The sequence below is a fragment of the Heterocephalus glaber genome, unplaced genomic scaffold, assembly GCF_053883595.1.
Source record: "Heterocephalus glaber isolate CG9 unplaced genomic scaffold, H.glaber_assembly_v1.0 deba00001608, whole genome shotgun sequence".
In the NCBI taxonomy this organism is placed as follows: Eukaryota; Metazoa; Chordata; class Mammalia; order Rodentia; family Bathyergidae; genus Heterocephalus; species Heterocephalus glaber.
This window is the reverse complement of record NW_028258379.1, coordinates 29,979,163-29,995,961: the sequence shown is the minus strand read 5'-3', so window position 1 is coordinate 29,995,961 and position 16,799 is coordinate 29,979,163. Positions and strand designations below refer to the sequence as shown.

Sequence of the window (16,799 nt, the reverse complement as noted above, 5' to 3'; positions counted from 1 at the left end):
TTTACAGGGCACCTTTCACACCATACTTCTTTTTACCTGAAGGACAGCCTGATGCCCAGTTGTCCAAACTATGACCAAGGAATCCTTCTTATGGGAAACTTGTTTATACTGACAGATACCTTGTGGACTTTATCTCACCCATGGCTAGTTTATGGCTACCTGACCATTTTGCTGGTGGTTCATTGAATTTTATAGCATGTAACAAAAACCATGAAACTAATTCTGTTCCTCAATCTGTTTATGTATGGCAGTATTTTCCAATACAGAACTAGAAATAAAAAGATACTTTTTTCCTCTCTTGATTAAATGACAGTTTAGATATGTTGGAAAACCTCTTTGATTATTAAACTCTTTTGATTTTAGAGAATTAAATACTTAAAGTGTTAGGTTTAAAAACGTTGAAAGGCTACATACCGCTGATTAGCCTAGATTACCTGGCAAAAATAAGGAAAATCCTTAGAGCCAAAAAAAGAAAACGAGAGGAGGAATCTAGAGAAGTAAATAAATAGAAAGCAGAGATTATGCTTGGGAAATCTACCAATCCGTTGTGAACTAGTTCTTTGGATTAAACACTTTCATACTTGATATAAGAGAGAGCATGTAAGGCTCCTAAGAAATAAAGACAATTACTATTCATTAAAAACTAAATGAAGGGCCAGGGATTTAGCTCACTGGTTTTGCTGCCTGCTGCGCAACCACAAGGACCTGAGTTCTATCCCTGGTACCAAAAAAAAAAAACCTAAAATGAAGAAAAAACAGTATTATCTGCAAATGAGATGAAAGGAAACTTTTCTGGCTCAGCATCAACTCTGGATGAAGGAAATAGAAATAAGCATTTATAGCTGTAAGCCAGATATCATGTATGCATGTTTGGAGCTTGAATTTGTATGTATCGATATAATAGAAAGAAAGAAAAAAAGAAAAAATAAGTGTGAATTTAGCTTATTTCGTTCTGCATGTTCTCAGGTGTGTAGCAAAAGCAAATATAAATTCTCTTTGGAGCAATAAATTCTTAACCAGACCTTAAAGAACTACCAAGGAGTTTTACAGCTGTGATCTTACTATTAAAAATTCAAGAAGCAAAGCATTATGGGTGAAATGGAAACAAAGCTGAATTAGATCCAAAGAGACTATTAGACTTACTGGATGTAAAATATGATACAAATACTTATATATTTATTTTTATTATTTTTTTGTGATGCTGAGGCCTTACCCACACTAGACAACCACTCTGCCACTGAGCAATCCATTAACTTATTTTTAATTGACAAATAATTGTGTATATTTTTGAGCTGTAATGTAATGTTTTGATCTGTGTGTAAATTGTATAAAGATTCATTCAACCCAGTTAACATACTCATCATCTCACTGATTTACCCTTTTTTGGTGAGGATGTTAAAAATCTGTTTTTGAAAAAATCTTGAAATATGCAATACATTATTATTAACTGTGGTCATAGTTCATTGCAAGAGATTACTAAAATTTATTCATCCTATCTAAGTGAAACTTTATATTCTTCAATCAACATTAAGAACAAGATATGCTAAAAAGCAGCAACAAGGCACATTAAAAAAAGAGATATACTCGCTACATAGCTCAGCATAATACCACTTGAACCAATAGTACTTCTATAAGTGAAAAAATAATTCAAATTATAGACATAATGGATGGTTCACTAGCAGATGAGATGTAGATGAAGAGGGAATTAATAAATTGGAAGGTAGATTTGAGGAAAATATGCAGACTATAGGATGAAAGAAAAAGAGATGACATGTAAAAGAGATTAAGATATAGATAATAGAGAAGATATAAATTTGATATAAATTTCAGTTCCAGAAAGAGCTAACAAAAAGAAGAGATACTATTCAAAGAAAAAAATAGCTGAGCATTTACTAGGATTGATTAAACATGAATTCTTAGCAAATACAGCGTATCTCAAGCAGACAAAATAAATTCTTATGTAGATACATCAGAGAAAAACTGATGAACATGAGACAGAAACACCCAAAAAGCAGCTGGAGAGAAAAGATTTATTTATAAAGGGACAGTGATTAGATTAACAGCAATCATAACTTTTTACTTTTCAACAGCAACCATGGAAACTGCAGGATAGTGAAATAATGTCTGCAAAGTGCCCAGAGAAAGTAATTGTCAATCTAGAATTGTATACCCAGCAAAATTAGTTTACAGAAGTAAAAGCAAAATAGATATTTTTAGACATATGGGAGCAGAGTATATTTTTCACCTAATGAAGAGTATAGATCCTCATTAGAAAACTTTTTACATGACATACTTTTAGGGAGAAGAAAAATGATCCCAGGAGAGTTTCTGAGATACGAAAAGGACTGGTGAACAAACAAAATGTAAACAGTACTAATTATGTGAAACCATAGTCATAATGTCTAATTTGTGGGGTTAAAATAACAAAACTGAAATATGGGACAAAATAGCATGTAATTTGGGAGGTAATAGGAATTAGTGTTCTGAGGTATAAACTTTAACATGCATGTGAATCTTGATGTGTGTAAATTGCCAACGTAATAGAAAAGAGAAAACTTGCATAGTTCTACAACTGTTGATCAACAAAAGTAAAGATCTTTGCACTAGGAAACCACTTGGTACAGTTTCGAGAATGAGTTCTGCCAAACATTCAAGGCATACAGAATTTTATTCTTCTAAAAACTCAGAGGGTCAGGGATTTAGCTCAGTGGTTCCCACCACCTGCCTCACAAGTACAGGGTCCTGAGTTTGATCCGTGGTGCCAAAAAATAAAGAGTTAAAAACTCAGAGACCAGAAAAAAGGAGTTTATTTCCTCTAACTTGTTTTATGATGCTACTATAAGCTTGATTCCAAAAACATGTGAGAGTAGTAAGAGGGAGGAAAATTAGAAGCCCTTCTCCCATTTATCAGATTTCTAACATCAGATCTAAAAAATCAAACCTTGTATGTATTTTCTTTCAGCACATTTAATACTTTAACTCATTATCTATCTTTCCTTTGGGTGGTTTGATCCCAGGCCTCTAAGACAGTTCTTCTAAAGTGAGGAAATAGCTCAGCTGTGATGTTTTACTTCTGCATCTCCATTTCTGCTTATTCACTATGCTATAATGGGTCTATTGTTAGCCATGGATGCTGCTTTTCCTTCTTGTCAGTTGACAGTATACAGTTCTGGTGAAGAGTTGGAATAACTAAGAAATGTCATTGTAGATATTTCTGAATTTAAAATCGCAGTTTTGATGACTAAATGGAGTAGGTGGAAACTTTTATTATGAATATAATATCTCAATTTTTATTCAAAAATTTTACCACTAATCTTTTAGTTTCATTACCTTTTAAAGATATTTTTTTCAGCAATACTTGTAATAATAGAAAGGCCTCATCAGATGTCTTTATGTGTCATATAAGGTTTTCTTTGGAAGTGAAATTAAAAACTTTTTTGATGAGTTAATTTTTGTACATTCTGAACTAGAAAAAATGCTCGTCATATACCTTGAAGACTTTGTGAAATATTGGAATGTAAAGGATCTATCTTTATATTTCATACTTACCTGTTCAGAAAAATCTTTTATTCAGAGTATCCATTTGTTTCTTTTCAGCTGTCTTGTTTCCATTAATTTGTCATTAATCTTTTGATCACTTTTCTCAGCTAGAAACTTTGAAATAAATTTTTATCCTAAGAAATCTTCTAATGTTTTTCATTAAAATCCACTTGGATTTGTCTTTGCTATTCTTTTCCTAGTGTCATCAGTCACTTGGTGTTATGTATGAGTTATTATAAGAGATTTATCTGGTCTGCTTTCTGCTACTCTCTCTTCCATTTTATGCATTTTATACTATAATATTATAAACAATATAAAGCCTTGTTAGAATAAAATATAACATTATTATGTAATTCTCCCATTTAGGAATTTATGGTACTTTTTTTTTTTCCAGGTCCAAATTCTTGCCTGCCTTTCAGTTTCCCTTGTCTTTTCTCCGCAGCTACCCTGATATCCACCTACTTTCTGGTCCAGTTTATTTTCTCTTACTCCCCTACAATTCTGTGTACTTTCCCACTCTCTGATGCCTTGCCTTATCTTATTTTCCCATCTGGAGTGTTCCTTCTATTTTCCAGCTGTCCAAATTCTGCCCAGATTGCTTCTTTCTCTTAATTGTTACACTGAGAGCCCTTCATGGAGAACTGAGCCCTGAGTTGTTCTCTGAATTTTCCTCCACATTCACTAGCTTCTTGTAAAGTGTAAGCTCCTAAGGTCATCCCTGTATGTTCTTCCAGCCCTTTTGCCCTGCCAGAAAGTGGGCAATTGCCCAGCACAGAAAGCAGTATAATAATAATCTAACAAATATATAATTTCTGGTCTTGTGTCTAGAATTATTTTTCAGATTGATACTCGGAAGTCCAGGAAACAACTTTAGTGTATCATTTAGAGTTATTTGGTTTCATGATAAAATTTTGGATTATTTGTGAGAATAACAAGCCCATTTTATTTCCTTTCTGCTGTCTTCCTTGTATCCATTTTGCTCTTTGAGACATTTGTCCAAGTGTAGTCATGTCACCTAAAAGTAAGGTGTATATTTTAAGAAATATGTCATTAGGCAGTTCTGTCATTGTGCAGATATCAGAGTGCATTTATACACACCTAGATGACACAGTGTACCCCAGTCTGGGCTATCTGGTGTAGTAGACCACTGCTCCAAGGCTACAGACCTGCACAACATATTACTGTGCTGAATACTGTAGCCCATTGTAGCACAGTGGGTATTTCTGTTGTCTAAACATAGAAAAGGTACTGTAAAAATAAACTAGATTATAGAAAATTTTCAGCTCCGTTATCATCTTACAGGACCACAGTCATATGTGTGGTCCATCACTGACCAAAACATCATTATGTAGCTTGTGACTTAAAAGAAAGTTTTTAAACCTATCTTTTGTGTGCACTGTTAGTAATTCTCGCCATGAAATGGAGCTTGCAGATCTCACCTAAAAGACTACTAGTCTCTTAATTTTCCTTATTCATCATATATGATCATGTATGTTGGTGAGCTGATATGATCTTGTCTTGCTATCACAAAAAAGTTGCCATATACCCAAGGAAGGTACATCTGAGTTCTTTTACTCTTCCAATTTTGGTGCTTTCTTGGTTGTGGAGTACCTGGGAATGGAGAATCATTTAGAAGATCCAGGTTTAAATCCTGATAATATCACTGCCCATTTGATTTCTTTGAGTAAATCATATGAACTCTGTGAGCCCAGGTCTCTTGGTATAACTTGGTAATGCCTGTTTCTGAATGTTGTTATAAGATTAGTGAGATAACGGATATGAAATCCCAATTACTAGATAACTATCAGTTGTGATTATTTATTGAACATGTAGCTCCATAGTAAATTTGTAACCTAAATTGGAAACATTTTTTAGGGCTTACTCATTAGGAGGAATTATTAGTTACTTCATATAGTCACTTACTTTATTAGCATCTTTGGAAATAATTTAAACTGAAGTGATATTTCTAATAAAAACTTGTGAAAAAATCTTGTAAATGAAATATTGATAATTTAAATTTTATTAACATTTAAAAGACCTTCATTTGTATGTTACCTTAAAAGTAATATGTCAAATGAAAATGTTTTTTTCTTATTTTTTGTTTTCTTCTCAACTATTTAATCATTTAGGTTCTGAACAGGTTAAGTCTTATACTAAAATATATATGAAAGAACTAATGTTTAGCTTTGCTTGTTACCTGGTAAATATTAAATGTTTTAGCCATTATTTTGGAAACTGAATGAAAAAGACTCCAGCTTCTAAAACAGCAAATATAGTGCATTAGTAAGCTCTCAGATTAGCTTGATGCATAAGTAAATAGCATTTCTTTACTAGCATTTAATTACAAAGCTTATCTTAGTTACCGTCCTCACCACTGAGACATAATACCCTATATCCACAACTGTTTGTTTTGGCTCACGTTTTCAGTCCATGGTCTCCTGGCTCCAAGGCAGAAACGGCATGGCAGAAGGGCCTGGGCCGAGGACAGCTGCTCATCCCTGGCAGCCAGGAACCAGAGAGAGAAGTGAGGAGCTAGGAAGGGAGATGCACCCTTCCATCCCCGCCCCCCCCCACCCCGCCGACCCCTGTCTTCTGACCAGGCCCCACCTCCTAACAGCACACTCAGCCGGGATCAGTCCACAGATGAGCATAGTGCCCCCATGATCCAATAACCTTCCCAGAGCCCCTCCTCTGAGCACATGAGGCACTGGGGGCACATTCCAGAGCTAAACCATAACGAGCCTAAGGTGGGTGTAGCAAGCACTCAGGAGCTACAACCATCAGAGGTCTTTGTGGTCTCAGGCTGTTCCTTTCTCATCTTTTATCTGTGCTGCATCCAAAGTAATCTTTCTAAAGTGCAAATTTGATCATGTTACTTTTCTTTTCAAAACTGTTCACTCTACTTCCATTGCTCTTGATATTCATTCATTCCCATGTATTGATTAAGAAATAGGTAGTGTTCTGGGTACTGAGGGTAGAGTAGTGAATATCTTTTAAAAAAAAATCTTACAGATAAATATGCAAAATAACACCAGATCTGGTTTCATGTAATGTAGAATTATTTCTGGGTTTATAAAACTTTGGATTGAATGTCTGGCAAATTGTAGACGTCCTGAGTACTTTGCATACAGTAGAGTCTGATCATCTCTGTCTCTCTTGTCCTAGGGGTCTCTTTAAGTTCATTTTTTTCTTAAAATGTAAATTTATTTCTTAGCTAATCAACAACAGGTCTTTTAAGTTACTCTGTGGAAATGCTGCTTTATCCAGAAGAGTCTATCTTTGGGCTGTTTACTCGAGCCTTAAGTGCCATCCTTGTCTTGTAGTCTGTGATATTTTTTCACTTATTCTTCCCAAACTCTGAAAACTCTCCCTCTCAGGATAGTTTGATGTTGGTTGCTGCTGTTGTTGTGCTGGAGATTGAACCCAGAGCCTCGTGCCCGCTAGTGCTCTACCACTGAGCCACACTCCCAACCCCCACCCCTTTTTTATTCTTTCTCACAGTATACTTTTCAGAAACATTTCATTTATTAAAGAAGATACACTTTCTTTCTCTTGGGTAATTTGCCCCTAGAGGGTGCTAGAAATTGCACTAGGTAATCAAAAGCCACTGCTACGCTTTGGTGACATGATAGAAGGGCAAAAAACTTTGGTTGAGTCATGTAAAAGACTGTTTTAAATAGTATGATGACTTAGTCATCATTTGTCTTTTTATTCTTTTAAGTATTTGGAAAATATCCCTATTAAAGTAGTACGTTTAAAAGCATATGGTCATTAAATTGTCAAAATTGTCATTCAAAAAATTTGTAATTTTGCATCTGTGTATACCCACTATGCCTTGTACTTCAGTACTTAAAAGCCTACAGTGTTTATGTAAATCCTAGAAGTTAAATGTTTGTGGTATTTTATGTCATAATCAAAAGATGATGATAAAAGATGATTTCATATGAAGGTGTTGATTGTCATTGTCTCCCTAGTGTAAATATAATATTAATTATTGATGTTGTGTTAGGTCATATTAGCTAGAAGAGAGCTCAGGGCCAGGGATGTGGGTGCATGTGATTTATTCTCGGAGCTCTGCAGGAAAGCAAGAGTGAAGGAGATGGGATAGGTAGAAGACCCTGGGCAAGCATAGAATCTAAGCTGGGGTTGACCTTTAGCCGGAACTCATGGGCAGTATTGGACAAGAGTAAGGAAGCAGGCCTTTTGCACCTCTGTTAATCAGTGGGTTCAGTCTGCTTGAGCGGAGGTGAGGTAGAGAATGGTGGCATGTAACCTCCCAGGAAAGACAGAACTTGAGGCCATTCTTCAGAGATGGGGCAGCGATGGGCCATTAGCATGCTTAGCAGCTGACTATGGGTGTACCAACCTGGAAGGGGAAGCTGGCAGGGCGCCGTCAGCCTATAGAGAGGGCACCTATAGCCCTGTAGAGAGTCATTAACTGCTGCAGCTAAGACATAACTATTTAGTTAAGCAAATAGCTTGATTGTTAAGCTAGAAACAGAAAATGGTTCATAAATATGCTTTGTAGTCTTTCCTTATTCCTTGTTTTTCCTGTATTTTTCTTAAGTAAGATCTGGTTATTAAATCCATGGATAGTTATCTCAAGTTTAGACCTGGTTTCATTGCAACTTTTCTTCGTTTAAGCTAGACCTGTTTGATTTTCAGGTCATTTAGGACCAGGGATAAGGAAACAGCCTATGAATTACATATTTATCAAACAGAAGCAGCGATTCTTAATTGATTCTTGATAGTAATAGTTACCTTAATTGTACCTTAAATTTCAAATATTAGAAAATACGTATCTATAAAACAAGGTATTTCAGCAAAATTTCAATAGGTTTAAAATTAAAATGAAGAACTTACACTATTTAATGTAACTTTTTAAAGTAAGTCATTATTGTGAGGATTTATAAAATTTAGAAAACCAAATTATCTAAGTTTCAAAAAATAAGACAGGCTGGCGTGGTGGCACATGTATGTAATCCCAGCACTCTGGGAGGCTGAAACAGGAGGATCACTAGCTCAAGGCCACCCTGGGCAACTCAGTGAGACCTTGTCTCAAAAAGATAAAAAGAGTTGAGGTTATAGCTCAATGGCAGAGTATCCCTAGGTTGGATTCCCCATACAGCTAAATAAATAAATAAGACTGAATCAGCCCTGTGAGCTTTGGAGCTGTCTTTTTGGTCAGTAGTAGTAGGCTGAGCCTATGGCCCCTTCAGAAGGAAAAAAAAAGTGTATATTTATATAACATAAATAAGCATAAAATATATATAAAGCAGGAATTAGATATATACATATATATGCATGTTATTCTGGAATGATTCATTGTACTACATGGAAATAAAGTCATAAATATATTTTTATATAGTTGTATACTTACAAATACAAATGTGTATTTAAATAAGTAAAAAGAGAAGTTAAACTAATTAAAAATAGAGTACTCTTCTAATACTAAGAAAAATTGTGAACCCACATTATATTTGGTTAAATAAACTGATGCCAAAAGTAAAGAAATACAATAAAAATATGAACTTACAAACAGTAATTTTTTCTGAAATAATCTAAGATAGTCCATTTGTTTGTGTAGACATTTTTATAAAGTGCTATTACTGCTAGCATGGTGGTACATGTGTGTAAATCTCAGCTACTTGGGAAGATTAGGCAGGAGGATCAGCTAGGCAACTTAGCAAGTCCCTGTCTCAAAGTAAAATTTACAAAAAACCCCCAAAAAACAAGGTTAGGAATATAGCTCATTGGGAAAGCACTTGTTTAGAATGTGCAAGGCCCTGGGTTCAGTCTGAAGTACATGCACACACACACGCAAACACACGGTGCCATTGTTCTGGATTTAATTCAGTTTTACTTTTTAAATTAACCATGACTGACTTGCTTAACCATTTTAACAGTCAACAACAGCTGTAAGGTCCGATCAGAAATACAAATCTCAGTACATTTTCTCATGGGTGGTAATAGTCCCCAAGAAAAGACTTCGCTAATAAGAAGGTTGGAAATAAAAATAGTTGAGGAACTACCTATTTTTAATGTGTTTTGAAGTTGCCATATTTCAGGAGGTTTAGGAAATTTTCAAAAAATTAGAAACAAAGAGAGACAGAGAGAAAAGAAAAAAAAGAAAGAAATGAAAACAGAACAAAAGTCAGATTAAAAGAAAGTGAAATAGGTCTTATAGACATCAGGGATGAGGTAGATGTTGTAATTGAGTCTTAAATCTAACTCTAGGTTACTAAGACATTAGGAAAAAGAGAAAAATTCTTCAGCCTGTGTAATTACTTATTCTTTTAATGAAGGAGGCTACATAAATTCATCTAGAATTGTAGCTTTCAAGCATTTTTTACTAGTATCCATAGCAAGAAATAGGTATGTTTTTGTGTTGCAATTCAATATATGTGTATACATTATGTATATGGATATAAATATACCTGTATACTTTTTTTTATTAATATTTGTATAGTGTTTGCTGTGTTCCAGGCACTATTCTAGATGCTTGTTTTAACTTATTTAATCCCCAAACCTTATGATATAGAAGTTTCTACTATCTCTAATGAAGAAATTAAAACACAGATATTTTAAATATTTTGTCAAAGGTCACATAGTAAATAGCATATCTAGGATTCAGATTCATGCAATCTTGTACTAGATTGCTCAGGTTTTTTTATAAACATGCTTCTATATATACTCATGTGTATATGTATAGAGTTAAAACAAATGTCATGAAATATGCTTACTGTATTTTATTCTACTTCAGTTTTTTAAATTGCTTATTGGACCCACTGAATTGATATCATCATCCACCTATAGGTTGTAGCTCACACTGGAAAAAAAACACTAGTATAGAGACTTTTAACAAGCACTGAAGTTATCAAATGGGTCCTATATCATGGGAATTAAACAATAGCATGAAAATAGCATCTTTGACAACAGAAATAGATATTCTTGAAAACACATAATTACTTTTGATATAGTCTCTTTAAAAAGTGATAACACAAGATTAAGCCTCAACTTACTGAAGTATTTCTGTGTACAACTAGTTACTACTGTGGTCCAAGTGAGGTGTTCTGTTGATCTGGCTTGGCATAGATTTTAAAGAATTCACTGTGATGGACAGTAAGGGATCTTTTCAATCATGAAATTTAATCAGATGTTTGACGTGAGTCTTTAGAAGTACAAAATTATGGGTTGGTTTTACCATTGAACTCAGTATTTATTCTTTTGTGCAGATTGTGTTTCAGTAGCCCTAAAATGAAGCTACTTCTTTAAGAATCCTTTTCAATGATGGTGGTTTTACTGGGACACTGATGTATGTATTACCCTAGTGTTATTTACCAGGCGTATTTGGCTGGCATGAAGCTACTCAGTGAGAATGCCAATTTCTTTGGGCATAACATGAAATTTAGAATTTTAAGAGTGTATTTTTGCTGAGTTGCATTGCTGACAACCATTTCAGTTCCATTCCTAGGATGAATGAGCTTCAGAAAGGGAAGAGTGTGTGGTTATGAACAAGTGGACTGATTGTCAGTGTTGGGAGCTAGTGCCGGGACATATCATGTATGGGAAGATGGACATCTTTCCCTAAGTTAAATTACATGTGAGAAAGAAATGTGCCCAGACATTGTAATTAGTTCTTTCATAGTTGTGGCAGATTACAAAATAGGGACCATATATAGTTGTCACTACATTAAGATGTTTTCCTATTCTAAAATGGTGGCAGCTAGGTTTCCTGAGTTCACTTTCACCAGGCAGTATAGCTAGGACTTAGATTTAATGTCAGAAGAGATGATTTCATCCCAATCCATTGCTCCATTTTAAAAGGGAAGAGCCAGCTATGGCTCTGTATTATGGATCTCAATTGCTAGATCCTTTTCCTAAAGACCCAGCTTCAACGTTAGGTCAAAATTATGAACTGAGGGGAAGGTATTTGGCAACACTCTACTTTTAGCCCTTTCTCTAGTTTTGTTTTCTTTTTCTTATTTGCTTGCTTAATCATTTTTTTCATGCATTCAACATTATTTGAATTTCTACAGTGTACCCGCTCCAAAGTAACTTGCTAATGATACAAAGTGAGTAAAATCAGACATGGTCTGTTATTTGTGGAATTCATAGTGTAGAAGTTAGACAATGAAGCAGTTACACAAAAAATATAAAATTACATTTCTGATAATTTCTATGATAGAGAAATGCATAGAGTTATGAGACCCTAAAAAAGGAGGAATTGCTTAGCTGGGAAGTCAGAAAAGGATGCTTGAACTGAGAGCTGAAGACGTTAGCAAGTGAGACCTTGGGAAAAATAGAAAGGGACAGATAAAGCCAGATATTTTAGAAACTTGAGGTCATGTTAAAGATGTTCTGCATCATTAACAGCAATGTTCAAGTGTTTTGAAGCAGAGGGGTTATACTTTTATCGAGTTAGATGACCACAAAAGTCGTAGTTATCAGATTTGGGGTGAAAGGAAGCTGGGAGGCATAACAAGAAAGATTGATGAGTGCAGCACTATTTAACAAGATACAGTAGTAATAATCTAGAAGGATAAGAGGTTGAATGTCAGTGATGGTGATATGATTCTTAAGTTAGTAAAAACTCATGACATAGTTGGTACTTGTGGTTTATCAAAGGAAGTTAATTCAAATTAGAATCATTAAAATGGATAGATACATACGTTAGAACATTTTTCATTGAAAATGTACACATTCCTTGCCAATCTTCAGATACAGACATAAGACTTTGAGAATAGATTCATAAACATTTTTTTATTTTGCATAATCCACATGTGTAATGCACCCACTAAAATGAACAGTTTCATATTCTTTAAAAAGGGAGAGCTTGACACATTTGAAATCATCTGAGTACAAACCCTTTTAGATTTCCCTTTTATAGTTATTTCACCCACACCTAATTTTTCAACAGTTCCTTTTATTTTAAATGTCTTACTTTTATCTAATCCTTTCAAAGCATTCAGCGTCATTTTTTCTGTCACATTCACATTTCAATGGTTTATATAATATTTAATTATATAATAAAAATAACTTACCCAAGAAGCATAAACCTGGCTGGGCAACAGTGACTGGTATGAAACCTGTGAGGGAACTTGTCACAGGTGGTCAGGGTGCAGCTGAGGTGTTTACTGAAGGAAAGGGACATACAGTCTTCAGAACTGGCTAAATGGAAGTCACTCACGAGAATTTCTGCTGTTTTTTTTCTTAGAAGCAGCAGTTGAAGAACAATAATTTACGTTATCAGTTTGATGAGAACCCAGAGTGTGTCATGGCTAGCAAGCAATAAAAATAATGTCTATAATTTCAAGTAGCACTAATAAGAGTTTGAGTGACAGAAAACAGAAGTTGCAGGGTGATTGTGCCATTCAGATCCCAGTGAGAGCTCCATAACTAAAGTTCAGCACCACAAGGAAGGATGTAAACCAGAAGCTTTCTGAACAATGCTTATTAATTTTTGTAGTTTATGCCACCTTCCTCCAGAATAATGCATGCAAACCTGTGTACTTACAAAGTTTTATGTGCATTTAATTACATTGCATTGTAAATTCATTGCTTTTACAGATAATGTACAAAAAATTTTGAAACAATTTGACCTCATTATCATTTTAATGCAAAAATTAAAGGCTACTTCCTGAACATTTTAATAAATTTAAATCTTATACATAAAGTGAAAAAATAAGCTTAATTATAACCCAAGTAAATTATCACAACAAGATAGTTTTTGCTTGGCATAAAAAAGAAGTTGAGGGCTGGGAATCTAGCTCAGTGGTTTCGCCTCCTGCCTCACAAGCGGAAGGACCTGAGTTCGATCCCCGGCACCAAAAACAAAAGAAAGTAAAAATGAAGTTGAAATTGTGCAGTGTTTTTTGATGATGAGGCAGTATGAATATTGTGTTTAAAACTTAGTAAATTTTAACTTTTCCTTATTATGGCAACAATTGCTAAAAACTTGATAGTGATAATAGTAGCACATATAGTAAGGGTTCCACATTTGGAAAAGCAAGCTGAGAAGTTGAAAAGTGACTTATCCCAAGGAGCCAAAAATTTCTGCATGACACTTTGGTTCATATCATCAAGCCACTGAAGTCATTTTTAACATGATTCATCAACATTGTGCTGTCTACATCAGGTAGGATAGGATAATAGATCCACATTTCAGTTTGAACAGGAGTAACCATAATATATCTACAGTGTTTGGAAAAATTTACATAGTTTTCCTAACTAATTATCTCTTCTGAAATAGCTGCTTGGCTAAAAGAGTACACAGGTTTTTGCCAGTATTCAACATGGTATGTGTAGGGTATTCAACATGGTATGTGAATTGAAAAATTCGCTGTATTTATTTGGTCACAGATGCCTGCTAAGTCAGGACATAATCCTTTGTATCATTTGTTCTTAAAATATACTTTCCTTCAATCTCAAAATAAGTAATACTTCTACCTCCAGGTCAGTCAACCTCTGCAAGACTAATCCTAAGAAAACCAGTGAACTTCATGTCCTCTTTTACTCTGGACAGAGTACCTTGAAAAGGCCTCAGCTCTGATGCAATTGATAAGATTCACAGCAAGACAAGACTTCTGCAAAGGTTGCTAGTAGAGCATTTGATGCCATGGCACATTGATGCAGAAATGAGAGTCATACTAAAGCATGAAGCTGACCTCTTTACCTAAGCAGCAATTCCAGATGTGCTGCCAAGCATCTATCTTAGGGGATCCATCCAAGCAGGAAGTACTGTTGTTTATCTTTTTTTTTTTTTGACCAAAGGAATTTTCACCATAGTAGCCTTTGTAATTTCCAAAAGATGTTTTCAAAATAGAATTACTTTAATAACATCAGCATACACATGAGTAAAAGCCAGGAGTTGTTTGCACTTTGGAAGCAGTCATCTGGTGCAAACTAAAAGAAAATAATATCGCCATCAATTCCAGTTTCAGTGGCCTCTCTTAAAATAGTAAAAATCAGGTAGGCAGTTCTGAGAGGATGGCCCTCTTTAGCAGTGCTACTTCACTTTCTCCGTCTGCTTGGAGCTATAAACCAGCTTAACTAGGTGAGATCTGTTTTGCAAGGTCTTACCAATAATGAATGCGTTTCCCTCTGCCTGGGCAGCCTAATAAACAGCCTTGTGAGTCCTTCAAAAACAAGGCTGTTTTGAGGCAATTATGTGTGCACCCTACCCTTAAGTAAGATCCTTGTCTGAAGTATTTGTTGTTTGGAATGTTGTAAGACACTCCTTGAGTTTTATTGACATAAGCATTTACTCAAAGTTAAAATCTGATAGAAGTACTGTTGTTTTAGTGATAGTCATGGCAGATATATAAAAGCAAAAACTGAAGATTTGTGAGCTTCATCACAGTTTTTTTCCCTAACATTTTCAGATAGATGAATATAATTGTATCGGCAGAATATGTGATTATTAATTTACATTATTGATAGACTTCTGGACATCAGTGCTTGGCAAGGAGGATGACTGCCTATTATTTGACCTTATAGAGTATAAGATGGTAATAAGGATGCTTTTGTATTATTTGACTGATATACACTAACATCCAGTGCTGCCTTATGATTATTTGTAGTAAAAGACAACATTTTTCAAAGAAACATCTTACTAATCCACAGAATACATCAGCAAGCCTCCTAGTAGTGAGAGGTCTCTAAATGATATTACTTTAAGATTGGCCTAAGGAGTAAGGAGATTGTGGTTTTTTAAAACAATATTTTTAAAATGATCTTATAGAAGAGTAACATTAAGTCCTGAAAGTATAAAAGGATCAACAGATAAAGATTTCAAGTAGGTCTGTTTCCATTCAGGATAAGGAACATTTTCTATCATTTTGAGTTCCTCACCAATCATATGGGTTATTTTGCAAAACTTTTTTGTCTCAGAAGTAGTGGCAGTGGCTCCATTCCACTGTTAAACAGCTCATCTGTACTGACTTCTGATTAGTGTCCAGTTCCTTCTTTATTTAGTGACAAGATCATTCACTTAAGGGAGGCCACAGGAGCACAGCTAAGAATATGTGCCCAAGATTCAGCTGAAAGGCAGATAGGATCCTGGGCAGTAAACTAACCTTTTTGTACTTCAATACCTTCATTTGTAAAATGGAGATGATTGTCCCATTCCTTATAAAGATGTTCTAAGAACTGAATGAGTTAATATATTTTTACTACACTTGATCTTAGCCAAAAGGCCGAGAAGCGATAAGTTAATATATTTTTAAAGTACCTGATGAATATTGCACTGTTAGGTGCCAGCACTCAGAAATCTGTCACGTGCCCAGCATCTGTGCTGAAACACAAAAGTGCAATGCTAGGAAGAAGCTGAACAGCCATGTTTCAATGATGTTATAGAAAGAATTTCTGCATTTGAAAGGATGGATAGATTCCATGCTCCTAAGTACCATCACATTCTGGAAATTGGAATCTGGCAGAAGAGAAGTTTAGAGTAGGTCCCTTAAATGTGTAAGGAACTGTATAGGACCTACTTTTCTCCCCCGTTTCTATAGTGGCTTTCTCTGGTAGAAGATATACTTTATTGGAATATTGTCTAGCTTTCTTTCCTTGTTATAGACAGATACACTGTTTTTGTTTTTATATTTTAAATTGATGTGTTAGGTTCTGGAAGTTTCTGTTTCCTTTTTTGTTCACTTCTGTCATTTTGAGGTCTCACTACAATTATTACACATATTTATAATGAGATAAGACATACATATTTTTGAAAATTTTCTGGGTTCTAGCATGTATTCAGTACATTTATTGAAGTCCTTTTCATTAAATTAATTATACTATGGTTAAGAGTGTGGTTTGTGGAGTCACATTTTTGGTTTTCAAATCAGTTCTGCCTCTGGCCCGAATCCTTCTCTACTCTGAACCCCTTCCCTCATCTATGAATTAGAATTGCTAAAAGTGCCAACTTCACTGTCTGTGGTGAGAATAAGTGAATCGGTATGTGGAAAGAGCCTGGCATAGGCAAGTCCTTAACAAGTGCTGGCTCTCCTCCTTGGGATTAGTACAGTCTAGCACTGATCCGTGGCATATCATGTGTTGCTACTAATCCAGTTCCCAAAGTATTGAAATGAATAATATACAGAGTATAAGAGCCTTTCCAGTTAAGCTTTCTTATTCTGGTAGGTGGATTATAATAGAATTACGTGCTCAGTATGGTAGAGGTATGAATAGAGGCTGTGGATGGAGTGTCCTGGCTCAAAACAGAACCCTCAAGAGTGGTCTGATTAAAACATTTAACTTTTTTT

The 16,799-nt window shown here is 34.9% G+C and overlaps 1 protein-coding gene and 1 pseudogene across 4 annotated transcripts in view; one reads left to right on the top strand and one right to left on the bottom strand.

The window, feature by feature from the left end:
* Rps6ka5 (ribosomal protein S6 kinase A5) overlaps nucleotides 1-16,799 on the top strand; it is a 270,771-nt gene that overhangs the window by 153,746 nt on the left and 100,226 nt on the right. The window lies entirely within an intron of this gene.
* LOC147822804 (U2 spliceosomal RNA) lies at nucleotides 15,674-15,749 on the bottom strand (annotated as a pseudogene).